Genomic DNA, 15898 nt, shown 5'->3' with positions numbered 1-15898 from the left:
AGTTCAGTGTCCTAAAACGAAATGCTCAGGTCTTCTTGCCAAATGTTCTTTATGTTATGTTTCTTCCTTCAAAATCCATTTGTGGATCCTAATATAGAAGATATATTCTACTTTCTAAACATATTTATGACATTTTTGGACTAATTAATATTTAAATGTTTTCAGTGCTATCAACCATGCCTTTCCTGCCATGACTTACTTTCCCATGTGTGATTCATATCTTGGTTGCAAGAATATGTCCTAAAATAATATAGCTGGTATATTTGCCAAGGCACTGAATATCAATGGATGCCCATTGGTGACATTATGTATAAATTACCATGTGCTGAATATAGAATCTTTGGATAGCAAATATTTAACCTGAAATATAAAGGTTATAATTCATTGCATGATGTCTTCTATATTTTGACATGGCAGAAGAGAATTTTTGTTTTCAAGGTGATTTCCTTTAGTTAAACGTTCTGTATGTATTTTATTAAGTCTGTTGTGCATTAATTATTTGCTCCCATATTAAGTACTGTCCTTATTTTCATCACTTTTTTTCCTTTTATTTATCTATTTGGAAGACCGACTCAAGCCAAAGCTCACTGGTGATCAATGCAAGGGAGCATCACTCATGCTCCCCACTGTCTCGACTACCCACCTGTTGTTGTAGTTTTCTCTTCAGCCTCAGTATCAATCTTCTTTGTGGCCACTGTTTCAGTATGGCTCTCCAGTTCCATTTTATTTCTGCTTGCTCTAATCATTCTGCCTTTTCAAACAAGTTTGCTGCCTTATCAACTTGCCTTTCTTAGCTCATTTTCAAAGGATCCTGCTTTCTTGAATTCTATAAGGTGCACAAGCAGACGCAACTCTAAGCTTTACATGATATCCACTCTGAAAAGTGTTCTCATCCGGTTCTTCAGTACTATGTTTGCTTCTCCTTGATGTGGCTGAATCTTTTTGAAGACCCAAATTCATCTGTGTGTACATGTACCTGTATGTGTGTTTGAGCTTTGTGTGTGTTTGCACACATGCTTGGCGGGTTATAATTTGATTTTGCATTAATTAGCACACAATAAACTCCATCTTTCTGTAGGTTTCTCATACACGATATAGATGAATTTTTTCTTAAAAGTCTTGGTGCTCAGTCTCAGAATCTTATTGGAAACCTATTTGAATGGGCAATTTGAGGTAATTTTGCATTATCAGTTCAGTGATGTAGTAATTAGAGATGAGTGAGTGGACTTTACATGGAAGTTTTATTACTGTCTTTTGTATGTTCAGTTTAGTACTTGCACAAGACATGCGGATCATTTTTCTCTTTCCCAGATACTTGTTGAACTATAGGGCAGACTATTAATCCATGTAGTTGGAATACAAGGTCCCTTTCCCCAGTGCTTCTGCCTACCATTCCTGAGAGCCCTCCTTGTCTTTCTGTTTAGTGTAATGATATAGCTTGGTTTTCCCTTACAAAACTGTGGTTTTGAACTTGAGTGATTTACTTAACCCTGTGTTAAGATAATTGCAACTATTTTATAAAGTGTGGCAAAAAGTGAATGATCCAAAACATAGCCATATAAACATACAGCCAACATTTAAAACTTATAACTATGCCTAATGTGTCACACAATTTGAGTCAGGAATATTTGAGACAAGGAGCCCACACCTTTGCCCCTAAGAATCATAACGAGGCACTGCACTCTGCTGTTTTTGAGGTGATTTCTTCTTTTCATTTCATTCTTTTTTAAAAGATCTAAAGTCACTGTGACAGTGAGAGGTTGGGAGAGAGAGAGAGAAAGCTTCCACCTACCAGTTTGCTCCCCAAAAGTCCATGACAGTCAGATGTACGCCAGGCCGTAATCAGGACAAACACAGAAGACAGGGACTTTGATTCTGAATCTCCCAAGTAAGTGTCAGAGACTCAAGAACTTGTGCCACCTTCCAACTCTTTCTCAGCTGCGTTAGCAGGGAACTGGATCAAAATGGAGAGCCCAGATTCAAACTAGTGCTCACATAAGGGATGTGGCATTGCAAACAATGGCTTAATCCAATGCACCACAACACCCACTCATTTTTTCTTTGAATATGGTACAAATATCATTGGGAAATACTAACAGTAACTGTCCCCACATGAGGGACAGTAGGTGGAACTCATGTACTTGCCCTGGTTCCAAAGGAGATTGAAGTCCTGGACACTTGGACGTATATCCCAGCCAGTCACACTTACATAACAAGCCTTTCTTGAACTCCAAGCCCACCTGGCAGCAAGAAGCGCACGGTAAGGTGTGCTAGGCCCTACTATGCTGCTCAATATCACTAGCTGTCAGGGAATATAAAGCAAAACCATAAAGAGGTATCCACTATCTTCCTTAAGAAAGGATACTTTTAAAAAAACAAATGCTGGCAAAGACATGGAGAAAAGGGAACACTTGCACATGTTTGTTGAGAATGCAAATTAGTCTACTCATTATGGAATTTTCTCAAAAACTTAAAATAAATCTGTCCTGTGACACATCTGCCTCACTTCTGAATATATCTGATATATGAAGTAAGCATGTGCAAAAGATATCTGCACACCTAGGTTCATCAGAGTTATTCACAATATCCTAGATAATGGAACCGATCCAGATATCCATTGTGGGGGAAAAAAAAAAAAAACAAGGTGAATCAGTTTAGTGAGTTTTAAAAACACATATAACTTATTTTAAGATATATGTAAATTAAGACTATGCTGCATTAGTAAAGGGATAAGCACATATTAGTGGAAAATAAAACTCAGGAACAGACCCATATAAATATACACAACTGATTCTTGACAAACATGCAAAAGTAGTGGAATGGAAGAAAGCCTTCAGAAAAGTTCATGAAGTAAAGCAAGAACAAAAACAAGACAAAAGCACCTCAAACTAAGCCTCATATCACATAAAAAAACTAATTCAAAAGAACCATGAAAACATATATAAAGTGAAGCCATAAATCACTTAGAAAAATATTGGAAAAAATCTTTTAATAAATGGGAAACAGTGACAAATACAATTTCAATAATAAGCAATTATATTATGAAACACCCTGTTAAGAAGATGACAAGACAAGCAACATAAAAGAATAGTCATAAAATGAACATTCAGTAAGGAACTAGTTTAAAACACATATAAAGAACTCTTAACAAAAAAACACATAATACAGTCACAAAATAAGCAAAAGACATTAAGAGACATTTCACCAAAGAGGATACACAGATGGAAAAACAATCACTTGTTCAACATCATTTTCCTTTAGGCAAGTGCAAATTGAAATCACAATGCCATATTACTACACACTGATTAGAATGAATCAAATAGGACATAAACATAGTACCAAATTCTGGAAAGACTGTGGAGAACTGGAGAAACATTGCTAGAAGAAACATGTGGTATAACCATTATAGAAAACAATCTACAAGCTCATTTATTAAAAATTTTTACTTATCTGAAAAAAAGAAAGAGAAGGGAAGGAAGCAGAAAAACAGGTAGAGAGAAAAAGAGAGAGATTGCCCATCCACTGCTTCACTCCCCGAATGTTCTCAATGGCTGAAACCAGGAGTCAGAAACTCCAGCCACGTCTTTCATGTGAGAAGCTGGGAACTGAAGCAGAGCATCAGGGACCTGAATTCTGTTGTATAATAACAGTGTTGCAATCATTGCTTTATGTCGTTTAACACATGGCCAACTTCAAAGTTTCTTTAAAACTTAGCCTGAAGACATCCTATGACACAGTAATTGTGCTCCTAGAAATAACACTTGTGCACAAGCAAAAACCTCTATGAATGCTCATCTCAACTTTAGTCCTAATAACATAAAATGCAAATAATGCTAATGCCCCTTAACAGAAAAATGTTTAAACAAGACAACACTGACCCATATCATGGAAGACTACTCAGGAGCAGAAAGTTATAGGCCACTCTTGCAGACACCACTTTGGAAGGTCTCCAGATCTTTCTCAGCTACATGCTACAGGAGTCATGTTATGTATTATTCTTGAAATGATGGAACTACAGAAGTCAACAACATCTTGTGATGGTACAGTCAAGGAGATGATAAAAGGGATAAAGGAGAGGATAAAAACACCATGAGGGTCCTGTTAGAGATTGACGGTCTTGTTTCTTGGCAATATCAACATCAATACCCTGATTATGATGTCAGACTAGTTTTTCAAATCCTACTATTAGCAGAAACTAAGCAAATTGTATATGGAATCACTCTGCATTATCTCCTAGAACTGCATATGTATCTACTTTTTTACAATGCGTTTGCCACCAGAATACAGGTACCATGAAAACCGCCACTAAATCAAAGCCAAAATGGAAAAGACCCACATCAGCTTTATTGTCGTTAGGCATGTCAATTTGGGCAGGTCCATCACAATTAGCCATCTGATCCACAAACGTGTTGGCATAAAGAAAAGAACCACCGAGCAATTTGAGGAAGAGGCTGTTGAGATGGGAAGTGGTTCTTTCAAGTATGCCTGTGTCTTGGATAAACCAAAAACCAAGCGTCACCATGGTATCACCATCAACATCTCCCTGTGGAAACATGAGACCATCAAGAATTATGCAACTATCATTGATACTCTAGGACAGAGATTTGATTATAAACATACTTACTGATACCTCTCAGACTAACTGTGCTGTCCTGATTGTTGCTGCTGACGTTCAGGACTTTTTATGTACATTTTTTTTATTATTGTGATTTTATGATGCAGTTCCATTGGCTCTGAGGTTTTTCCATCCCTTTCCCAAAGTCACTTCCCCATTCATTTTCCCTACATTATTATAACAGTAGATTCCTTCATAAACAGTCCTACATCCATCATTCTGCTACTTAAATGTGTCCTGATATTGCAGGCACGAACAGTGGCAGGCAGTCCTACATCCTACTGACAAGATATATTTAAAACATTGGCTGTCTATCTTTGATTTCGAAGGAGAGATGCATACTGCATTGTATCTTCACATCTGTATATGGTAGTTTCTATTGCACAGTTACTATACATCCCCTTAAATGAAAAGTCATAAAGCAAAAGAACAAAAATAGAAAACTTAAAACAACATGAAGTTAAAAAATGTGCTACTAACTGAACAATATGTTATTGGAAAAAATGAAAAAAGAAATCAAAAACTTTCTTAAAGAAAATGATTCTGTGGGTCTGGCACAGTGGCCTAGAGGCTAAAGTCCTCACCTTGAACGCATCAAGATACCATATGGGTGCCGGTTCTAATCCCAGCAGCTCCACTTCCCATCCAGCTCCCTGCTTGTGGCCTGGGAAAGCAGTCAAGGACAGCCCAAGACCTTTGGACCCTGCACCCGAGTGGGAGACCTGGAGGAAGTTCCTGGCTCCTGGCTTCAGATCAACGAAGCACTGGCTGTTGCGGCCACTTAGGGAGTGAATCATCAGATGGAAGATCTTTCTCTGTGTCTCTCCTCTCTGTATATCTGACTTTGCAATAAGATAAATAAATAAATAATGATACTATTACATGAGCTATGTGTCACTGAAGAAATTTAAAGGAAAAAAAAACTTTTTTTGAAGAAATGAAAATAAACACAAAAATATCAAAACCCATGAAATATAGCAAAAACAGCACTGAGAGGGACATTTATAACATCTGGTATTTACAAAGTATAGAAACATCTCAGATAAATGGTCAGGGAATTTGAAGCTGGTATCTCCACGAATGGGCACGCCCATGAGCATATCCTTCTGGCTTATACCCTGGGTGTGAAGCAACTAATTGTTGGTGTTAACACATTGGATTCTGCTGAACCACCCTACAGCCAGAAGAGATACAAGGAAATTCTTAAGGAAGTCGGCACCTACATTAAGAAAACTGGCTACAACCCTGACACAGTACATTTGTACCAGTTTGGAACAGAGACAACATGCTGGAGCCAAGTGCTAATATGATGATGTGGTTTAAGGGATGGAAAGTCACCCACAAAGACAGCAATGCCAGTGGAACCACACTGCATCCTCCCACCAAGACCAACCAATTAGTCTCTGCATCTACCCCTGCAAGATGTCTACAGAACTGATGGTATTGGCACTGTGCCGGTAGGCCGAGTGGAGGCTAGTGTTCTGGAACCTGACATGGTGGTGGTAACCTTTGCTCCTGTCATCACAACTGAAGTCAAGTCTGTTGAAATGCACCATGAAGCTTTGTGTGAAGCTCTTCCTGGTGACAATGTGGGCTTCAAAATTCAAGAACATGTCAGTCAAAGATGTTCATTGTGGCAATGTGGCTGGTGACAGCAAAAATGACCCACCAATGCAAGCAGCCAGATTTATGGCTCAGGTAATCCTCCTGAACCATCCAGGTTAAGTCATTGCTGGCAAACCCCTGTGCTGAACTGTCACACAGCTCATACTGCTTGCTTGTTTGCAGAGCTGAAGGAGAAGATTGATCATTGTTCTAGGAAGAAGCTGGAAGATGCACCTAAATGTCTGAAATCTGGTGATGCTGCCACTGTTGACACGGTCCCTGGTAAATCCATATGTGTTGGGAGCTTCTCTGACCTCTGGATGTTTTTGCTGTCCATGATGAGAGACAGAGAATATGGGTATCATCAAAGCAGCGGGCAAGAGGCTGCAGGAGCCAGCAAGGTAACCAAGTCTGCCCAGGAAGCTGAGGAGGCTAAAACGAATGGTATCCCTAATACCTGCCACTCCATAATCAGTGGAGGAAGAATGGTTTCAGAACTATTTGTCTCAATTAGCCATTTAAGTTTAATAGTAAATGACTGGCTAATGATAACAATGCTTTTTAAAATCTTCAGAAGGAAAGGAGAATTAGGGTTTTTATGTGGCAATTTTAAGTTATTAGTTTTAAAATCAATATTTTTAATGGAAACAACCTGATCCAAAATCTGTCACAGAATTTTAAGATCCTTTAAAGCAAATTTAATGAGAAAAAAACTGCATATGAATCTACACTTACTTTAAAATAAAATGCTTGAGACAAATAAGTAGCTGCTTGGTGTGTCTGAATCCCATAGCAGGGATTCAAACTAATACAAACACTATTTCATTTCAGAGTTTAATTTTGCTTACCCCAAAGTGGGAATACACAGAAGTTTAGTTCAGATAAACCATGTGAACAAAAACATGTTTTTATAATTATAAAAAAAGGAAACCACCCAGCTAGAAATTCTCAAAAGAAAGTCTGGAATTTGGGATACAAATATAAGCAAGTCATTAAAGATCTTGGTGTCATTCCCACAGAAGCAAAGAAAAACAAAACAATTAATCCCTTCTTACCACTGCATTGCTATGGAAACAAAAGTGCTACAGACAACACAGACAACACTTGAGGAACTTAGAGTTCACTTTTACAAACTCTGAAAACAAGAAGAAAAATCAGATGTCAAAGGGCAAAAAGTGATACCAATTTGTAAATCTGGGTCTCAATATTGCTTAGTACTGAGACATCAAAAAATTAAGTTATAAATGGTAATATGACCATAACTCCATGGAAAATTATATATATGATCTCATGCAATTATCTCCACTAGAAGCCCCGTTTAACTTTGTTTAGAAAAACAAGATCAACTATCAACTACATCATGTGTTTATTCACTTTGGGAGAAAATCTTGTATATTGGCAGAACAGCCATGAGCATACACAAGGCATTTCATAATCACTACAACTGAATGTGGAGTTCCAGTGAGCATTAATCAAAGGGTATAGCCATGTTAGCCTTGCGAATTGAAATATCTAGTACATTTTGTTCTCCTTTTTATTACCAATGTTTTATTTTTAAATATATCTATGTTTTTTAAAAGGAAGCAAGTTGTATGTATTTTGTATTTACAGTTTCAAGAGCATAGTGACAATTCAATAATATATTTGTCACAACTAATGAAATGCATTCAGCTTCCCCATTATTATTTGTTTCTTTCAATGACTTGTCTTGTTTATCTTAAAAGCACAGTGACAAAGAAAAAACTACAGAGAGGAGATCTTTTATCTAGTAGTTCACTTCTTAAATGGTTAGAAGAGCCAGAACTGGTTCAAATTGAACCAGGAGCCAGAAACTCCACCTATGTCTCTCACATGGGTGTCTGAGGCCAAAGCACTCGAGTCATATTCTGCTTTCCCAGATATGTTAGCAGGAAGCTGGATCAGGAATTGAACAGCTACAACTCAGATCAGTACTCCAATATGAGACCAGGACTGCAGGCAGCAGCTTAGCTCTCAGTGCCACAAAACCTGTCCAACCCTAGGCTTTTTTTTTAAAGTTTTATTATTATTATTATTTAAAAAGGCAGATTTAGAGAGCAAAGGAGATACAGATTTTTCATCTGCTGATTCACTCTTCAAGTGGCTCTAAAGGTCAGAACTGAGCTGATCCAAAACCAGGAACTTCTTTCAGGTCTCCCACAGCATTGGGCCATCCTCCACTACTTTCCCAGACCACAAGCAGGACCTCGATAGGAAGTGGAGCAGCTGGGATAAGTACCAGAGTCCATATGGGATTCCAACACATGCAAGGTGATGATTTACACACTAGACAATCACACCAGGCCTTCCCCTAATTTTTAATACAAAATTCTTTTCTATCCTGCCCCTTACTGTATTAATCAATCATTAATTTGTGTTCATATTTAGAAAAAAAAATTGTTTTGCTTTTAGCTGCCATGTAAGAAGGGAAACATGCAGCATTTTTCACACTGCATGTGGTTTATTTCACTTACATTGTGTCTTCTAGCTGCATAAACTTTGCTTCAAATAGCAGGATTTCATTCTTTGTACAGAAAAATAATATTCCACTGTGTATATAGTACCACTTTTTCTTTATCCATTTATCTGATGGACACTTTTGTTGATTTCTTATCTTAGTTATTATGCTGCAATAATCATGGCACAGCAGGTACGCACTGGATGAATTCTTAGCATGTGACACAACTTGCATTCGATCAAAAGCACTACAGCTGAATCCCAGGCTCCAACCTTAATTCAGAAGACTCAGAATAAGAGGATGCAGTCAGTGAAGGTAATTAGCTTTCATATCTGAGATGGAAACTCCTAACAAATGCATATCCCATCCTTTCTATTAGAAATTTCAGAAATCAATAAAGCTCTTCCCTTTCAAAATGAAAAGCAGAGAACAGAAGAACAATCCATGTCATGGACACAAAAAGCAAAGAAAGCATTTGCTCTGAAGATTAAGAGGATTGTGGTTCTGATTCTGTTTTTCTCTAGAAAGACAAACTTTTGAGGGGCGTTTGCCCTGACAGTTAAGGTGCTGGTTAACATGTTAGTATCTCATAGTAGAGCGCCTAGATTTTAATCCCACACCTGCTCCTGTTACAGGTTTCAGGTAAAGCAAATGACAGCTAAAGTATTGGGGGAACTGTCACCTAGGTAGGAAAGCTTGATTAAATTCCTGATGCCTGCTTTAGCCCTGGCCATCCACAACCACCGCAGAAATTTTGGAAGCGAACCATTGCATAGTAGACTTTGCTTCATAACACTAATGTAATTGGGTAAATTTGATCATGTGTCAAGTTTTAGGTGACATGAAGAAATAATTGCTAGTGATATGTGTATTATGGATAAAAATCAAATTTCCTATTTTAAAAGATGTATAATACACACAGAAGAAAATGGCATAATGTTGGGGATCTGTTTTAAGATACTCAGCAAAGGCATGAAAATTAGAGAATGACTAGATAATATGATTATGGTAATACCTAACTTGTCATTGTGACAATGTGTTACCTATGGATAGCAGGTGTTGAGGCAGAATCAGAGGAGTGAGGATTCGGGGGTGGGGGGTAATTTTTGTCAAATTTAGAGGGAAAGAGCAGTGTTAGAGAGAGAACACTGTCAGAGAATAATATACACTGTGGGCCTATGAAGGAACAGGCCAGAGAAAGCTGATTAAGCAGGAATGTCCCAAATCATGGCACAGATAATAAAAGTTTGGCTGTCCTATGGCACCAATGGAAGACTGGTTCCAAAACACCCTAAGATTAAAACAAAAATGGTTATGCAACAAGGTGGAGGAATCCACCATGGGGGGAGGGGTATGGGAGGGGTGGGGGGAATCCCCAGCGCCTATAAAACTGTACTACATAATACAATGTAAGCAACAATAAATAAAAAAAAAAACAGAAAAAAAAATCTATGGATGCCTAAGTTCCTTACATGAAATAGCATCTAACCTATGTACAGCTTCATATATATTTTATCATGACTAGATTATTACTCATTATACAGTAATACTCTGTCATGCTGTACTGTTAAACAATGACAAGAAAAAATCTACACATGTTCATTCTGATGTTTTTCAGTTATTTTAAAAATTGTTTATATAAAGTGAACAAATTTCACGCATTTCACAATACAGATATAGAAGCACAATGTAGTCTTACTTTTTTTAATGTGTCTGATTCTCATTTGGTTAAATTTAAGCATACATTTACTGAAGAGGCCTTCCCATTTACTTGGACTGTCATTGGTCTTTTTGTCAAAGATTATTTGGCTGTATTTGTGTGGGTTCCCTTTTGGTGTTTCTATTCTGTTCCATTGATCTTCCTCTCTATCTTTGTGCCAGTACCAGGCTGTTTTGATAACCACTGCTCTATAGTACGTCCACAGGTCCAGAACTGTGATTCCCCCTGCTAACTTCTTGTTCTTTAGGATGGTTCTAGCTATTCGTGGTTTTTTGTGTTTCCAGATGAACTTTTGAATCATTGTGTCCAGTTCCGTGAAGAATGTTTTGGGCAATTTGATTGGAATTGTGTTGAAAATATATATTGCTTTTGGTAGTATAGACATTTTAATGATATTGATTTTACCTATCCAGGAGCATGGGATGTTATTCCATCTTTTGAGGTCTTGTTCAATTTCTTTTTTGAGTAGTTTGTAGTTTTCTTCGAATAGGTCTCTTCAGTAAATGTTGTTGGGACAAATGGCTGATAGCCTGCAGAAACAAAAAGATAGACCCACATCTATCGCCATACAGTAAGATCCAATCTAAATGGATAAAAGACCTAAACCTACATCCAGTAACATTCAAACTCTTGCAAGAAAATGTAGGAAATACCCTGCAAGACCTAGGAGTAGGTCCTGACTTTCTAAGAAGGACACCAAAAGCAATAGCAGTTAAGAACAGAATAAACAAGTGGGACCTAATCAAACTAAGAAGCTTCTGTACAGCAAGGGAAACAATCAGCAAAGTAAAAAAGCAACCCACAGAATGGGAGAACATCTTTGTGCACTATGTAGGGGATAGAGGGCTAATCTCCAGAGTATACAAAGAACTCCAAAACAATCAAAACACCAAAACAAACAAGCCACTCAGAAATGGGCACGAGAAATGGGCAAACATTTCACAAAGGAACAGGCCCAAATGGCAAACAAACATATGAAAAAATGCTCCAGTTCCCTGGCAATAAGGGAAATCCAAATTAAGACATCGATGAGGTACCACCTAACACCAGTAAGATTGGCCCACATAAACAAGAACACCAACGACATTTGTTGGCGAGGATGTGGGGAAAAGGGAACCCTACTCCACTGCTGGTGGGGCTGCAGGTTGGTACAGCCTTTATGGAAATCAGTATGGAGAACACTTAAACAACTAAAAATCTGCATACCATATTATCCAGCAATAGCACTCCTAGGAATATATCCAAAACACCTGTTTCATGACAAACCAACACGCACCCCTATGTTCATAGCAGCACAATCAGTAATTGCAAAAACATGGAAGCAACCGAAATGCCCATCAGCAGAAGATTGGATAAAAAACTTTGGTTCATCTACTCCATGGAATACTACTCAGCTATTAAAAAAAACAAAATGCAGTTCTTTGTGGCTAAATGGGCCCAACTGGAAACTATAATGCTAAGGGAAATGAGCGAATCCCAAAATGTTAGATACCACATGTTTGCCTTAATTTAACCAGTAATTTTTGTTTGTTTGTTTGGGTTTTTTTTTTTGAACCTGTCATTGATACTGTCTCAACCCATGTGTTTTGAAAAATTGAACTTGCATTATTTTTAACATATTGTTTACTCAATACTATGTCAATCAATTCCATAACATTGTATATTGTTGCTGATGTTTTATTGGGGCTTTTAACTGACAGGGACTTTACTCTGTTAGCTCTACCTTCAGACCAGAGAAGGTCTCCCCTAGAAGCCGCTGAGCTTATCTGGACAATAAGATGCTGGACTCTATGCTAGGTATGTGCTTGCAATGAAGGAATCCCAATTGAACTTCAACTGTGATTATGCAGCAAGGTGGAAGAATCCACCATGGAGATAGGGTTGTGGGAGGGGTGGGGTGAATCCCAGCGCCTATAAAACTGTATCACATAATACAATGTTATTAACAATAAAAAAATAATAATAATAAAATATAGTAAACAAACATAAAAAAATTAAGGATACAGAAAGTGGACTGTGCTCTTCAACCCAAGAGGCAGGTACATTTTAAGGGAGTCCTCCCATGGCAGAAATGGCCAGACCTTCTGATTCGAAGGAGGCCATTTACCAAAAGGTTTCAGCTTTCCTTGGAAGAGAGGGATCTTGGCACAATGCCAAAATTGTTACATTTGGAGGTTCCCAACTAGCTTGTCTTCATGGCTGAACCACAAAATCATCTTAAAAATGACCCCAACAGCTGACCTCCAATTTCATAGCAGTGAAAGATTTATTATGTAATTCTGTTTGGGGTGTTCTCTAGAGGAAGGGAGAGTGGTGTTTTAAAACTGCTCCTTTAGAATTTTTTCAAGATTTATTTATTTTTATTGCAAAGTCCTATATATAGAGAGAGGAGGAGAGACAGAGAAGATGAACTTCTGCCTGATGATTCACTCCCCAGGTGACCACAGCAACCAGAGATACACTGATCCAAAGCCAGCAGCCAGGAGCTCTTCCAAGTTTCCCACATAGGTGTAGGGGCCCAAGGATTTGGGCTGTCCTTGACTGCTTTCCAAGGCCACAAGTAGGGAGCTAGATGGGAAGCAGGACTGCTGGGATTAGAACTGGTGCCCATAGGGGATCCTGGCACATTCAAAGTGAGAACTTAAGCCACTAGGCTAGCACACCACACCTTCATTTAAGGTTTTAAAAAACAATATAAGAACTAAAGTATACTTGAAGTCACAAAAGCATCACACCAACACACCAGAAAATAGAGTAATGATAGAAAAAAATACATAAGAATCATCCAGAGTACAGAAGAAAAAAAGTAAAACAAAAAGAAACTTCACAGAGAAGATTTGAGTCACTGGGATGAGGGGCAGAGTCACTAAAGAAGGAATTGTGTAAATGGTACAGAAATGATTATCAGATATTCACACAATTCTTACCTCAGTGAAGGAATTGCTCAGAGTCATCTGAGTTCTAAAAACAAAAACAATTTAAAATGATGCATGTGAGAAGTATACTCACAAGACATCAATGGGTGGGTATCTGGCACAGCCAGGAAGGAGTACTGTGACCCTGCAGCCCAGTGTGCCTGCATTCCAATCCTAGCTCTGCCCCAATTCCAGCTTCTTGTTACTACGCACCGTACAAAGCTACAGGTGCTAGCTGATGTAGTTGAGTCCTTGGGACTTCAAATGAGTTCCTGGTTCCTGATTCCTACATTGCACATTCCTGGTTGTTGAAAGCATTTGAGAGGCGTGAACCAGTGGATGCTATCTATATATCTATATATGTCTAGATCACGACAATGAATCTCTTCTCCCCCCTCTTTTTCTAATTAATTAATTAATGGCTAAACTTGCAAGTTAGCTAATGAATTTCTTCAATAGTCTCCCTTTTCTTGGAATTCACTATGTGGTTTAGTAAATCTAGTCTAATCTGGTGAAATCCCTTATCTGAGTTACTAAATTAAAGGTTTTTATTTGAAAATTTAACTTGAGTTACTGTGTAATACATTCTTTTTCAAAGACTTCTCTGCACCGTTCTGCCTGCTACTTCAGAAGAGCAATAAGGAGTTTTGAGTGCTGCTTTATTTCCTACCATTCACTTGGAGTTCTAGAATGATAGCCTTTTCCTGCTTGGCTGTTTTCACCATGTGGGTAATTGTGGCTGAAGTCAATAGCTAACAAAGTCTTGATTAGATTTCTCTTGGCCAGGACTGTTGGCAATCACTGGCTCTCAGAGGCTCAACCCAGCTGGAGTATCTCCCAAATTCTCCAACCTGCTCTGAAGGCCAATCACTTCTCCAGGTTCCCCTAACCCTTTTCCAAACAGGCCTAAGATCTTTACATTCTGATTCTCCGAGCCCAGGTTTACTCCCAGGATGGATGAACCCTTGCCATCGACTGCCTGCTCCAACTCTACGTCTAAGCTCACCACAAGGCAGAGATGTCTAATTTGGTTGGGTCTCCAGGAACGACCTTTGTCCTCTTTCTTATCCTTACCCTACTTAACCCATGTGGCTCGCTCCTAGCCACTTTACTTTCTTAAAATGTTTATTTCTTCTTCTGTCTTTTTTTAAGATGGAAGATGAGGAAAGGAACAAGACTAAAACCTCTTTAGGACTGGATAAGGGAGAGAATCAAGATGGTAGACTAGGGTAAGGACACGTTTAAACGGACGGAGAAACATTTAATCAGGATGAAGCAGAGAGGGCACATTCCAGCAAATAGAGGAGGACAGAACAACAGCAGAGGGGTACCTGGGGACTGACAGACACAGGAAAGCAGCAGACACAATGTGTGTTGTTACAGTGACTGATACTCTAGTAGCATTCAGCTAACAGCAATCTGAAATCCACCAGCAGCTGGAACCCCACCAGTAATCAGGATTCACCAAGACAGGTCTGGGTAGTCCTCAGATCTGACAGCCAGCAGATCAAGAACTCTAGTAGTGGCACATCAGCCACCATTTTGTACATTGTGGCAAAAGCTTTAGGACTGCAGGGGACAACAGTGAACTGCGCATGTGCTGAGCTCACAAGAACTCACCGAGTTCCATGGATTGCACTGGTCCGGCAGGAAAATAATACCAACTGTGGCATCATATGGATCAAAATAGGTCCGTGTGGCACCCAGACCGAATGGCCAACAGGTTCCGGCAACATCAGCACCACCAACAAACTAGCAATGTAGGACCCCTGGTGTCTCTAATCCTTGGACCTGCTCCAACTGGAAGTGGGAGAAAGGTTGTACAGACAAAGGTGCAGCCTCAGCACGGTATCACAGGAGATGGAGAGTGGTGAGCCAGAATTGGGGCTATGGAGTTATTTGTGGAAATCTAACATAGAACCCAGACCTGAAACTTGATGGAGGGAGTGGCACAAGTGAGTGCAAACAAAGAGCCAAGTACCAACTACAGTAAGTAAAATTAAACTGTAGACATGTGGGTGACACAGTTTAGAAATCTGCCCCAAGGAGAAGACTCTACTAACCAGAAGTACTAATGACTAAGAGCAAAAGAAGAGACAAAGGCATAATCAATATTACTGAAAACTCCCCTGCAAAGGAACAAAACCTATGCCAACCTCAGTTAACTGAGGAAGACATCAAGAAAATGGGAGACACAGAATTCAGAAAACTCATTTTAAAACTTCTGATCAACAATGAAAAGCACATACAAGAGTTCAAAGAATTTAAGGAATATTTTACACAAGCAATAGCAGCAATAAAGCAAATCAAGGCTGATATATCAGAAATGAAGAATCCAGTGGAGCAAATTAAAAGTACATTGGAGAGTCTCCAAAGTAGAATGAAGCAAGCAGAAGAAAGAATCTCAGAATTGGAAGATATTTCCTGCCATCAGGGGGAAACAAACCAGAAGCTGGAAGCAGAGCTGGGTTAAGCTAAAAAAAATGTATTTAAGAACTGAAAGACACCATTAAAAGATCAAATACAGCAGTTATGAGAGTTCTAGAGGGTGCAGAAAGAGAAGCTGG

At 38.7% G+C, this 15898-nt stretch overlaps 1 pseudogene; it reads left to right on the top strand.

The window, feature by feature from the left end:
- The first annotated feature begins 4321 nt into the window (after positions 1-4321).
- Positions 4322-15898, top strand: part of LOC121164854 — a 52491-nt pseudogene continuing 40914 nt past the window's right edge.

This window comes from Ochotona curzoniae, unplaced genomic scaffold (genome assembly GCF_017591425.1).
Source record: "Ochotona curzoniae isolate NIBS_2020 unplaced genomic scaffold, NIBS_Ocur_1.0 contig_1071, whole genome shotgun sequence".
Taxonomy (NCBI): Eukaryota; Metazoa; Chordata; class Mammalia; order Lagomorpha; family Ochotonidae; genus Ochotona; species Ochotona curzoniae.
This window is presented reverse-complemented; position numbering and strand designations above follow the sequence as displayed.